Raw genomic sequence first — 13,920 nt, 5'->3', positions numbered from 1 at the left:
TCAAGTTGATTGTAACTATAACAAAAAGGTGTTTTTTCTCATAAATAAAATCATCATCTGGTTCTCTTTGGCAGCAGTTGTTTGGGCCGACATGCATGACTGTCTTTCCAACACTGCTGGCCCAGCCAGCGAATAAAGGCTAAAGTGATGCCAAATTACCCAGCTATTCCTGCCCTTCCTTTACCAGACCAGTGAATCCAGACCTTCTGCAAATCTGGTGCTGTGGCAACTTACCGACTGATCATCAATCTTCCAAAAGCCTGGTGGGCCAATGAAACGAGGGCCACTGGGGATGATGGGTTGTTTCTGGGTCTGCTCGGTTTCGGATGTGGCGGAACGGTGAACAGCAGATGGGTTTGAGTGTAGAATCAGCCAAGAGACGGTCAGGAACAAGAAAAGCTGTAATTACAACAAACAGATTTTGTTTTAGATGTAAATGAAAACAAAGTTGTTGATTAACTTACTTCTGGACATGTCCTGAAATTCTAGCCAAAAGTCCAGGCAGTTAAATGATTCTGTAAAATTGTTTTAACTTTTACCCATTAAATATTTCCCAGAATTCCTGTGAGATTTTAATCTTTTATTTCTCAAGAAGGCCTTTGCCAAAATGGCAGCATAAAAACCAAGGGAAAAATTCAAACAAATTGGTTGTTCTTTATGTGGTGCCTTTTTCGACCTCATGGCATTTTGGAAAAAGTTGTTGGGATCAGGAGAAAGAGGATTTTTGGCATATGATACAGTGCATCATCTTGGTATCAATTTCAGACCATGTTTAAAAGGAATAAAAGATTTAACCAAATTTCTCTCAAGTGACTCATATGCGGTATTAAATGATTTTCGATTTACAAGAATGATTAGAAACTTATTTCCATCTTAAAAGGTTTATTGATGTGTGTCAGTGAGTCAAAGCACTGTGCTTTTTCCATTGCAGGCATTGCTTTGTCAGAAATAGAAATTGCTTTGTCAGAAATAGAAATCCACAGCACTTACTGTAGAAAGTCTTTGTCAAGATGCACGACTGCAATTGAATAATTATGTTTCCCCATTACAATTATTTGCATTGATGGCAAATGTTAAAAAATGTTTTGTGTTTTCTTCTGTGTGCATGACATACAGTCAGATGTTGTGACAGAACTCAAGTGAAATGCAAGTAATTCAGTAGTATTCAAAGAATGCAGACAGTGCACACTCAGGTCACTCCATTCTGTCATAATGGAGTTATTCAACAGAGCGTTGCTAATGCAGGTGCATATACGCATACACACACACACAAACACACACACGTCAGTGACAAGGTGTCGAGAAGAGCTTATTAAATTCTGCATTTCCATAAACAGCCCTGGGGGCCAGAATGGGAGACGCTCTCCAACATGCTTCTGACCTGCGTGTTTGTAATACCTCTCTGAATATCTGTTGTTCATTAATAGTTACTGATGGGGGGGGGGGTAAATTATTTAAATTTCCCTCATTTCCCATACTTTTTGTGTTTGAGGTCAGCATTGCCCCGAGGATATTTGTTTGTAATAGCACACGTGGCACAGTATTTAAGTATATTTAGAAAGGATCAGTGTGGTTCTAGGGTTCTTGCCCCAATTTTAAAGAACTCTTTTTGCCAAAAAAAAGTTCTGTCTTAATAATACTTTCATGTTTAGTTGTTCCTCTTTTTCAATTTTTTCTAGTGTTAAACGTGTTTATGAGATGCTTAATTCATTAAATTTAGTTAAAAATGAATTAAAACAATATGAATTAAAACTAAATCCATAAAATGGCGGGAGCCCCTAAAAGGTTCTAAATATGAAGCTCCTGACAGAACTCTTCAAGGCTCTGAATAGAACATTTTCTTCTAACACTGTAGCATACTTCTGAGAGGAACTAAATGAACTGGGAATTGCAAATCGACCCTCATCTGAATGCAGAGGGAAATTTGTCTACTGAAATGACTATGCATCATCTCCCTAACACTGACACTAACTTAAGATGCTCTTCACTGCCAATTTCCCCCGTGCTTGAGATGAGTCGAATCTTTGGCTCTTTGACTGAGACGGCAGGGAGAGCAGATATTGTAATGCCTGATCAATCTGCGAGCGAGCGTTTCCACGGAGATGCATTAGTCCACTTGCTCGAGCAGAAGATTCCAGAGCATATCTAAATGTGGGAGTCGTTCGGGTCGAATTCAGGAGAGACTGTGTGTCTGTTGAGAGAAAGACAGATACAATGGAGACGTCACCAGCAAACTGATGTTGCCTAGAGAAACATTGCAAAGTTATAGGCACTTGTTTGGAGTCAAATCATATGGCTATCAGTTAAATAATTTGTATAGTACTTTTTTATTTTCATTTTCTCAAAGAAAAACGAGTAGAGTGCAAGTGTTATATGTGCTTTCTAAGGTTTTCAGAGTTTTTAGTGCATTGTTATGGTGATGTATAGCATCCACTTTTTTGCACATTTTATTTGACACAAGATTTAAAAAAATACATATTTAAAGTTGAAGTTTATAGGGTTAGGGGTTTGTTTCAGATCAAAACCATAAAAACCTCACGAAAATGCTTCTTGGGTGCTAATTTAATTTGTGTTTAGATATTTTCTATTAAAACAAGTAGTGGCAGCACTTTAAAAAAAAGGTTTTTTTTAAAGGGATAGTTCACCCCAAAATGAAAATTCTGTCATGATTTACTCAAATTGTTCCAAACCTGTATGAATTTCTCACTTCGGCTGAACACAAAAGAAGATATTTTGAAGAATATGGGTAACCAAAGAGGTGATGGACCCCATTGACTTGAGTATGGAAAAAAATACTATGGAAGTCAATGGGGCCCATTGTTTGGGGATCAACTGTTTGGTTACCCATATTCTTCAAAATATCTTCTTTTGTTAAAAAAAAAAAAAAAAAAAAAAAAAAAATTCATCATTGGGTGAACTATCCCTTTAATTTCACAGCCATGAATCATGATTTGCTACTTGCTATTGCTGTCAGGTATTATTAGAAAAGACATTTTCATTCTACAGAGCATTTTATTGGAATGAAAATCTGAATATGCCTGTGAATGCTAAAGTCCCAAATATGTTTGGTCAGTTTTCACAAAGGAAAAAATAAATAGAAATGTGTATACAGTTCAAAGTTTGGGGTCAGTAAGATTTAATGTTTTTGAAGGCTGCATTTACTTAATCAACTCAGCTCAACTCGCACATTGAGACTTCTGAATTGAGGTTTTACAGTATGAATTTCAAGAGTGCGTAATGGAAAGTTTCATTGTGTTATTAGAGAAAAAACGTACAGTGAAAACAGCCTCCAAACCAGTGTAACTACAACTCCCAAGGTCAGATTTGTCTTTGCAGCTTTCAGTAGAAAGACTAAATCTTGAGTGTGTAAGTCTGCATGAGTGTGTTTGTGTGTGTGCTGGTTGATTCGCTGAAGGTCCAGAGGGATTAAGTAGGGATGATCAGGAGAAGGTTCAGCATACCTTCACTGAAGTGACCATGACCTTATTCATCCGCGTGCCAGAGCCCAGCAGGACGGCCATGTTGCACCTCTCTGATCTCTGCTGCCTCAATAATGATTCTAATTGTGCCTGTCTCGCAGTTGTCTGTCATGCGTTTTGCCTCATTTATTTTGCTCTCTTTTGTTTTTTTCTCCCTCATGCCTTGAAGTGAAACCCTTTGCACGCAACCATTATAGCAAACCAGACCCGGGTACAATCTCTTTTTATCTCATAGTCTCATTCTTTTTCACTTGTCTTTCAGGCTTTTTCATTCTCTCTCCTTAGCTTCATAAATGCACACGGGTGCAACAGAACATGATTAAGTCAATTAAAAAAATTACGCCATTCTGAATGTGCAAAGTTTGCAGAATTGTGTAATGACAAATCTTGAACTACATTCAAGATTTGTAAAAATAGACATTATTAAATAAACATATAGAATTAAACATTACATGCATTCTCCGACACAAACTCATTTATGGCTATGATTAATCAGCTATTAACGTACAGTTCCATCTCATGTCAGATTATGAACTCTCATTCAAACAAGACATTCAATTTTCCCCTTTAAAAACAATGCAGGTAGTTTTTCACCTCTTTACGAATAGTTTTTTCACCTCTCTTGCTCATATTGTTATGACTAGGGCTGTCACTAATGGTTGATTATTATGACAATTAATCAAGTAATCAGATAATCTTTTGTGGTAATAAGTAAACAATGACCATTAAAATGACTTAAAATATAGCATCTAATAACAATGAGTCAATAATAATTAGTATAATAATAAATGTCATAAGCAAGTAATCATATGGCTTTATTGAACAACACTTTAAAAATACATAATGTAATATTCATAATATAAACAATCAACTTATGTACATTATTATAACAAATGCCTGCAGAGGGTGCAAACGGCCTGGTGATTGTTGTTGTTACACATAGCCAACATCATGATCAAATCCTGGTTTAATATTGGCCAAAGAACATTTAAAAAAAATTATCCTCTTAATCTTTCACATTTGGTCGATAGAAGTGCAACAGCCACTGTAATTTCTTAAACAAGAACATGTGGATACTAAAACATGCAAACTCAGATCGAGGGTTTAAACTTCTAAAATCGTGTTAAACAGTTCGCATATTTAGAAACATGTATTGATGTATTGCGTACCCAGATGAACATTATAAGCCACCCAAACTGGCAGCAAATGACGAGCTCCATGTATTTAACTGCAACATTGCAACTTCCCATGAAACATTTTTGGAAGCCCAAACAAACAACACATACAGAGACTGTGTTCGTGTGGAGCAACATTTACTGTGAATAATAGAGCGGCTCTGAGGGAAGAAACTCGTATAACCTGCACGCATGTAAATAATTAAAGTGTCGCGCTTCACCCTGAAACCTGCAGCGCATATATTTATTTAACTGAATCACAATAGCAATATGCTATATTTATGATTATGAAATTATCGGTCATGGATTCTCCACTTAGGCCTATTTTGCCGGTTAATAGACAAATTAAATCGAGGAATCGTGACAGTTTGTACATAATGAGAGAGAGAGAGAGAGAGAGAGAGAGAGAGAGAGAGAGAGAGAGAGAGAGAGAGAGAGAATCATAATGACCAAGGATAACAGTTTTTTTAAATATTAATTAATAAAATTAATATAAAATTAAATTTAAATAAATGAATAAATTCCGGTCTGCCCAGCATAATACACGTGCATGGTTTGGCAATGAGTGAACATAAAATAACTGTATAGGGCGCATTTATGATAATAGACAAAGTTACTTTGGATTTGAGTGTTCACGACATCAGAAAGCCAGGGAAAATCATCAGTAACAGAGCAGATAGAGTCATCAGTTTCAGCCACACTGTAGAATTCACTTCATTAGGCTGATGGTGAGAGAACTGGAACCACTGCAGATAGATGAGACAAGCTGCCAGCAGGACAACACTGCCACCTAGAGCCCATATGCATGTATGCAAACTGAGGTTAAAGACTGAGTTTGGATTTCAAGGGTCATTTGCAGTGCTCTCTCTGCTTGTTTTTGCTCTGTGTGGTACAGTTGGACAAGACCTTGGGTCTGATATACAATATAAGCAACGTATTCGGCACATATCAGAGTTAAATTTTTTCATATTTTGCAAAACAAATGCATATAAGATCATGCAATAAATTCTTTGCCAAACCAATTTTACCCATGACCGAATAATGTTGGTGGTACTGGGGTGCTACGTATGGTGGTCATGTGCTGAGATCACCAAATGTTCCTGACTTTGAGCTCAGCCGCAAAACAAAAACAGAGACATTTTTCCATATGCTACCCATTCAAAAACCCACGGGACAAACAATGACAAGAGAAAGACTGTGTAGTGAAAGGCAATAAAAATATAGGCACAAAAATAACTCCACTGGAGTAGCAGATCAAAGGCAGAGGGTTCGAGCTGGCAATGATGCTCTGGAAAACGCTCACAGGTTCTGGTGTTAAAAGTGAAATGTTTTTAGGACATAAGAAGTGTCTCACCTGTGAACCAGATGGTACCAACACCTTTGATCAATGAATATCCATGCCTTTTTATTTGACATGGATTATTAATTTAGAAGTAAAAAAAAAACAAAAAAAACAACAACCTTTTACAGAGATTAATATGCTGAATTTCAATTTGTATGCCAGATATACCGACCCTTGAAACTACAAATCGTACTAATTCTTCATTATGACAAAAAAATGTCAAAAGATTTGAATGAGACTCAAATTAACTTTGTATCCCTTAAGAAAAAAAAGGTGGTAACATTTGTCATTTAAAATGAAATTAGATTCTATTCATGATATTCTATTCCATTATATTCATTTCCATGACTGACCATGTCAGTCTTCTCCATTGGCCTGTTTTATGAGAGTAATGAAGGTTACATCAGGTTTTGTAAGTAAAACATTGTTTTGGAATTTAGTTTCTCAGAAACACGTCATGAATATAACATCATAGTTGAGTGTTTCCTTTTTTATAGGTAAGGAGACATTTAGTAGATGCTATTATTCAAAGAAATTTACTGTACACATATTATAAGGGTTTATCCAGGGTTTAGTCAGGGATTCCCAAACGTTTTTGTCAGTTGAAAAAAAACAATATTTACTTTAAGTACCCACTGATATTTTAAGTTATTAAAATTATTTATTAAATGTCAAGTTATTATATTAAATATTAATAACTGCATGTTCACAGTTCTTTAATGTTGGTAATGTCACATGGCATGCCGGTATACAAATTAAATATTTGATCTTTTTTATTTTGCTTATTTAAATTTATGTTTTATGATTTAATTATTAACTTTAAATTATTCCCTCACAAAGTTCAGTTTGGGAAATACTTGGTGGGTTTGATCCTGCAACCACTAAACCATGCACGCTTATAAATAAAGTTTCTTGGTCCCAGGAATCCATTGTTCAAAACAGATCATCTGACCTTTGACCTATTTAGGCCTATACTACAGTAAATACTACAGTATAGCAGTAAAGCAGTGATTGGTTAGTGATCAGTTAAGCAATTAGTGTTTGCACATGTGAGGAGTGTGTCTGTGTGACCTGGGGCACGTTCAAGTTCAAAACGGTGCGCAACGTTTTGCTACGGTTTCCGAGTTGAACGTCATGTTTCCTGGAAACGGCGTGCACCGATGTGCAACGGGGTTTGAGATAGGTTTTCTCTTGTTTGGTGGGTGTGTCAGAACCTGGTCAGAACTGCAGTCCAATCAGCAGCAACATGTATATAAAGCATGCGGTATTAAAGTGAACTCGCACAATGGGTTCAAGGAAAGTAATTTACAAATGTGTTCGATGCAGCTCGGTATACGCAACAACTGAGGATATTAGAAGACATGTTTGTCGTAAGTTTTATTGTAAAAATATAGGATATCAACATAATGATGTAGTTGTTTATATTTTTAGCTTCATTGCAAGTGTATGACATTTGGTATAGAAATAAACAATGGTAATTAAGCTTTTCCTAAAAATGAGAAAGAAAATACAGGGTATTAAAACAGTATGAACTACAAATAAAGTCAGTATGTGATGTGTTTTAGTCTGAATTAGGTAAGATGTGTGCTTCCATTTCAGTTTCAGCAATCCCTTCACTCGATTGGGATGTTCTCTTTTGTTCTGGGCGTCAAATGCAGTAACTGTAACATCGGGCATATTTTGTAGTATTAAACATATATACCGACTTCATCAGGCTCAGAAAATTCTTCACAAAGAACACAAGAATGGCCTTCTCAGCTGCCATAGTTGCAACTCTTGCGTCATCAGAACAGTGTGTTCAACGCGTCACCGTTTCTGTTTTAAAAACGTTGTGCAACGTTTTGTTGGGGCTGAACACAGCCCTGGTGAATAAGTGTAGCATTTTGATTGGTTGTGTTTGGAAAAGGAAAGCAAGTCACTTACTGATAGATCTTTGTGTTTTAGGTAGAGAATTGTGTGTAGTGTTTTGCAAAAAGTGTTTAATGCAATTGAAAACTGTGTCAAAGGCTGAGAAATAGCTTATGGTTTTGAAGATTTGGCATGTAGTTTTGCACTTTGAGTGAGAGGTTTCAAAAATCGTGTGACATGAAAAGATTGTGTGTGTAAGCAGTTGGTAAAAACTGTAAATCAAGAAACAATTACTTGAGAACCCCCCCCCCCCCCCCCCCATGAATTTAATTCATGTTTCTTACCCCATTGGCAGATTGTTTTTTTCAGACTATGTGCTAAAAACGAAAACTTTTTCCTTTAAATTTTGTGCGTTCAGACAACAACGGTCTTAACGTTCCCGTTCACACCGATCCCCGAAAACGACTAAAATCGTGGCATTATTCATGCCAGGCCAGTAGATGTCGCTGTCACTTTGTAAAGAAACATTATGTGACTATAAACTGAAGATGTAACACGTCACCGTTTTCACAAATTCACGTTTTTGTAGTTTACAGAGACAATGACGGTTGCACTTTGAACCCGATTTCAAAAGTGTGCGTTTTCTGGCCCCCAAAACGTTGCTGTCGTGTAAATGAATGGCCAAAATGCATAAAAAGTTGTATTTTTTGTTGAAAACAGTGTCGTGTAAACGGACCCTTGATCTTAACACTTTTCAACTAAAAACTGAAACTTTTTATTCATTTACAGAACAACGTGCACATTTTCTCCCCTCTAAAGGGTTCCACGACCCAAAAAAGACGACATGTTATCATGCTAGAAGGCCGACCTATACTCTCTGGTGGTGATCATCTTGAATCAAACACAGAATCTGTCATATTACAGCTGTATGTATTGTCTTTAAAGTAACAGCGGTCTGTTAGCCTCTCACCCCTGACAGTCTAATGTAACAAACTCCAGTGACCACAGCTCATGACAACGAGCACCAGTTTTGTGCTCGGCTGCCCTTCACGGCTACATATTACAGCTGCGGCTAAAAGTTCTGTCACGGCCGCGATTTTGAAAATAGCAGGAGAATGAGGATGACACGAGAGGGGATGTGCACCCTCTGTCCCCTGTCATTCCGCGTTATTGAGAACTTACCGGAAAAATCACCTGAGGGAATCAAAGTCCGTCTGGCTCCCGTCACAATCCACTTAACACAAGCTGATGGCTCCAACACTGAGGCCTATTTCTATGTCTTTCTTACTTTCTGTCCCACTGTATCATTTTTCTTTTCATTTCTTTTCTTTTTTTAATCAAATTTTCTATTTTGACCAGATCTCTATATTTACACTCTTGAAAAATAAAGGTTTTATAGCGTTTTATAGTCTGATGTCACATGAGAAAGTTTTATTTACAGGTTTTAAGTACAGAACTTTATAGAACCCAGAAATCAAATCAATATGCTGATTTGAAGAACCTATAATCTAACATCAAGAACTTTACAGCGCAATATAGCTGCTCAGAAACCTTATACAGTGAAAAATGGCATCTGAGAAGAGAAAAAAAAAATCACAAATAAGATTACTTTAATCTTTAATTTTTTATCTTTAAGATTACTTTAATATAAAAAAAAATGATCTTAGACAATAATGAGTTGGAGAATAAATGGAGAACCTTTTGCTTTATTTGTCTCCAGGTTCCCAGATGATCCCTGTTAAAAAGTTTTGGGTCAGTAAGATGTTTTGTTTTGAGAGAAGTCTCTTATGCTGCATTTATTTGATCAAAATACAATAAAAACAGTAATATTTAAAAATATTATTACAATTTAAAATAGCTTTTTTCCATTTTAATATTTTAAAATGTAATTTATTCCTGAAAGCTGAACTTTCAGCATCATTACTCCAGTCTTCAGTGTCACATAGGGATGTAACGATATCAAAATCTCACGATACGATAATACCTCGGTGTAAATTCCATGGTATGATATTTATTGCGATATTTAAAAAAAAAAATCAGATCCTCTAATAAAAAATAAATAAATAAAGTTTAGTTTGTCAACTTTTGACTGGTGATGATTTAACAAGTGGCTCTTGTTACAGCGAAACTGAAATGCTTCCACACTTTAGATTTAAAATTCGCTTTATAGCTTCCACAATTACGAAATCTCTCTCTTCTCCTTCGCCACTAGCAGCATCCGCCAATTTCGCTCTTCTGGATCTGTAAAAAGCATTCGCTATAATTTTCAAATAGCTACAAATATAAAGCCAATGTTAAGCGTAGTGTGAAAAGAATATCTGGGTTTGTTCGTATCTTTCGTTACTGCGCGCCTCTGGTCTGCATGCACTTCTTCAGCACGCAATTTCAGTTGGTCAATGGCGCAGTCTATTTCAGTTGCCTCAAAATAGCAACGGACCTTCATTGCACCTGAACACATTTTTTTTATCAGAACAGCACGCCCATGCGCGCTCAAATGGGCACAAATAATGCATTTGCTATTTAAACAACGTGGCGCAGGACGTGAAAATGATAACTGCGTCGGGCTGAAACTAGCAAAAAAGCCTGCCGCTGCATTGCACATGGTGTATAATAGGGCCCTACGATCTCTCTCGCGTACTATCAAGCGCACTCGCGGACACACTCGGTCTCTCTCTTGCACGGTCCACTGGGCTGAAAAAAAAACTACACTTTTTTGCCTGGAAGATCTATCGTTTCATACAGTCTTTGACCACGATGATATCTTGATATTTGGTATCGCGATACCACGATATTGGTAATAGCCTACCGTTACATCCCTAATGTCACATGATCCTTCAGATATGCAATTTCCCACGAAAACCATCCGGTTCGGTCTAAAATATAAACACTTATAACATGCTTACCATAGTGAATCAGGGTAAGACAAAAACACGTTTTGGAAGAAGGATTATTAATGCATTGACTCATTTACATGGACATTTTGTCAACAAAAAAAGTTGCATTGTGTACCTTTAATTCATAATTGCTAAATAAAAGTATTATTCCTTTCAACAAAAAAAAAAAAAAAAAAAACTGAACAGTTGTGTATTTGTCAGTGGTTCCTAGTTTGCAATCAAGTGTTATACATTAACATTTCTCATTAAATTTCTAGCAATGTTATCCCCATTCATTTTATAGCTCTAAAATCTGAGGAAAGGTTGATAGAATCTCCATTAGGTCTCCTGAAAGAATATTGAAGTATCTTTGTAGGAGTGAAAAGCACTGCTGTTAAGGGAGCAGAAAACGAAACAAAGTGATTTTCTATCAGAGCTCTTGTCTGTATCTGAGATCTCCAGAAACCGGGTCTGGACTCTGAGGGCTGATTGCTCTGAGGGCAATGCCAGACTGTGCTGTAAATATGATTCAATTCTCTGGGGATTATTAATTAACATGACACTCAGAGCAGAGTGTGAGTGTGTGTGGTGTTTGAGAGCAGATGTTTGCTAGAGGGCATCTTTCATTTCATATCTACACATGAAACGCTGCTGAGAGAGAGACTGGAAAGTGCCATGTTCAGGATATATTGTCCTATTTATCATGTTCATTGTGCATTTATTTGTTATTCATGAATTTAACTCGTATTAAGGGATAAATTAAAACAAAATAATAGACAGTATAAAGATTTGTATTGTACGAAGGCATTTCAAATATGCACCTAATTGTGTTGGACTATTAAAGAGAAAATGCAAAGAGGAACATAATGAGCACTTATTGTTCTTTTAATCAATTCGATAATATCAATTAAATGAACTGAAGCATAATATTTTGGACGAACATACGGATTTTATGTGCTCATGATTTGAAGCTAATTTTACCTTGCCAAAATTTTTTCCCCCCATCTACAACTAAATTGTTTTGTGAAACAGGACAGGAAGAGATGATTATTAATGATAATTTCTTTGGTATCCCGATAAATTGTAGATTCATTAAAAAGAGCCATTATAAAGCAGAATGTAAAAGGAACTTTGATCAAGGTGACCACCGGAATGATTTGACATTTTATTGAAACAATGTTTTTCAATTACATTTTTAATGATGGAATGTCAACCTTCCACATTGTCTTCATTAATGCACTGAGCTTACTAAGGGAGAACACTTACAAAGATAAAGTTTCATGAAATACCTTGTTTACTAAAAGGCAAAATAAATTGAATTTACTAATGAAAGCACCTAGAAAGACACTAACATCTGCACAGAATACCTTAGGAATGTCCTGACCACCACCTTAGCATCATGACAGTAAGTTTTGCATGTGCAAGCATCATACATAATGCACATAGCATCATACATACAAGCATCATACATAATACATAATGTAATGTATTATTCTGTGAATCCAAGACCTTTTAGTTTGAGTCGAACTCTTCCACAGCACTGAATAACATGTGCAATACCTGGAGAAGACAGCGCTTCCGTCATTTTCCATACTGATGAGCAGAAGGGGTTCAGTTTTGCTTCATCGTCGTCTGGGACCGGATTAAAGTCTGGAGACGAGTGCATAACTCTATGAGGTATTCAAACAGTCTCTACAGGAAGGTCAAGAATAATTGGATTATCTTAAAACACCTGATGCCTGAATAGATGCAATGATGTCAGTGGAAGTAATGCTATAGAGACCAGATTTTATTCCTTATTTGGACATATTACAAACTTTTTATGAACCGTTTCTTTTTTTAAAGAATCTTACTTTGCTAGTCTACTGAATTTAACGTTTGCTGTATTCCTTAAACAACAATTATTTTCTCTTGTTCTTCCTCTCCACATATACAAAGGGATACAAACAGACACACACATGTAGACAGGGGCCCTTCTGCCTTTTTCACAAGCCATTAGCTCCTGGAGCTACATCAGAAGGCTGGAGGAGACGAGCAAACATTTCAGCAAGACACAGATGTCATGATCAAAAGTCAGAGAAGTTGCTCTGAGCTACAGGGAGGATATGTGGGTATAGAGTGTGTGTCAGATACAGAGACAGAAAAATAGCTACGTTCGATCACATAGCCTTCACAGTCAAAATATCCTCATGGAATTGGGGGGGAAAAAAGGGATTTTCTTACTCTGTATTTTTGGCTTGTTTTCCAGTACACATATCTAAACATTCAGATACATACAAATCAAGATACATTTACCTGAGAAGCAAAATTAATTAAGATTTTGAGTCTTGTTTTCTGAAGAAAAGCAAAAAAAACAAATTAAGTTTTTTTTTTTTTTTTTTTTTTTTACCTCACTGATAAATGCTTTTTCTTATTTTAAGCATAATCTCACTAAATATTGGTCAGTTTTTTTCCAGGATACAAGACTTTATATCTTACATAATTTTTCTTCTCAATGTGTCTCGATTTAAGAATGTTTAGATATTTGTTCTGGGAAACTACACTAGAAGGTTATGAGGGCCTGTGGTTTAGAACACTGTTGGTCAAACATCTTTGCATGTTTCTGGTGATAAACAGTGGGCTTAAACAGCTTTTTACAGCAGATTTAGCTCATAAAAAAACCGACGTGTCGTGACCTAAATATTCATTTAATTTACAATAATAAATTAATTAGTAACTTACTTTTCGCGCCATCAGTCTTGCGCACACCCAAGCTCCGAGGATCTCCATTTGGCTCATTTTGAGTCAGACTTGTGAATTCGGTGAATTGTTAACTGCAGACTCGCTCTGACCGGATCATTTGAATCAACTGAAAAGAATCAGCTCAAGAATCACACACCGTCGTCGCAGCAGGTGACGATTGTCAACGAGTAATGACGTTTTTATGAAACGTAGAGTACGATATTATGCTTTCAAAATAAGTGAAGTAAAAGTCTTCCAAAATAAACAATATTCTGATAAAGTACATATACTTGAAAAATGTAGGCTACTTAGTAGCAAGGTAAAAAAATATTTTGTTACTGTCCAACACTAGTTAGGACTCTGCCTTAAAAGGCAGCTGTCTGCAGCCAGTTGACACATTCTTGCAAAATCTTAGGTATGAATGTCTGCTAAAATCATACATGTAGTTTAAAGCTGTGGCCTAGCGGTTAGCATGCGCACAA

The 13,920-nt window shown here is 36.3% G+C and overlaps 1 long non-coding RNA gene across 1 annotated transcript; it reads right to left on the bottom strand.

Moving 5' to 3' along the window:
- Positions 1-240: 240 nt before the first annotated feature.
- On the bottom strand, positions 241-13,599 carry LOC307155902. Its single transcript, XR_013820610.1, has 3 exons — positions 13,439-13,599; positions 12,278-12,409; positions 241-399 (listed from the first exon to the last, which is right to left on the bottom strand). It is a non-coding gene; the product is annotated as an uncharacterized lncRNA (long non-coding RNA).
- Between the last annotated feature and the right edge of the window lie 321 nt (positions 13,600-13,920).

The sequence above is a fragment of the Squalius cephalus genome, assembly GCF_949319135.1.
Source record: "Squalius cephalus genome assembly, chromosome: 3".
NCBI lineage: Eukaryota > Metazoa > Chordata > Actinopteri > Cypriniformes > Leuciscidae > Squalius > Squalius cephalus.
This window is presented reverse-complemented; position numbering and strand designations above follow the sequence as displayed.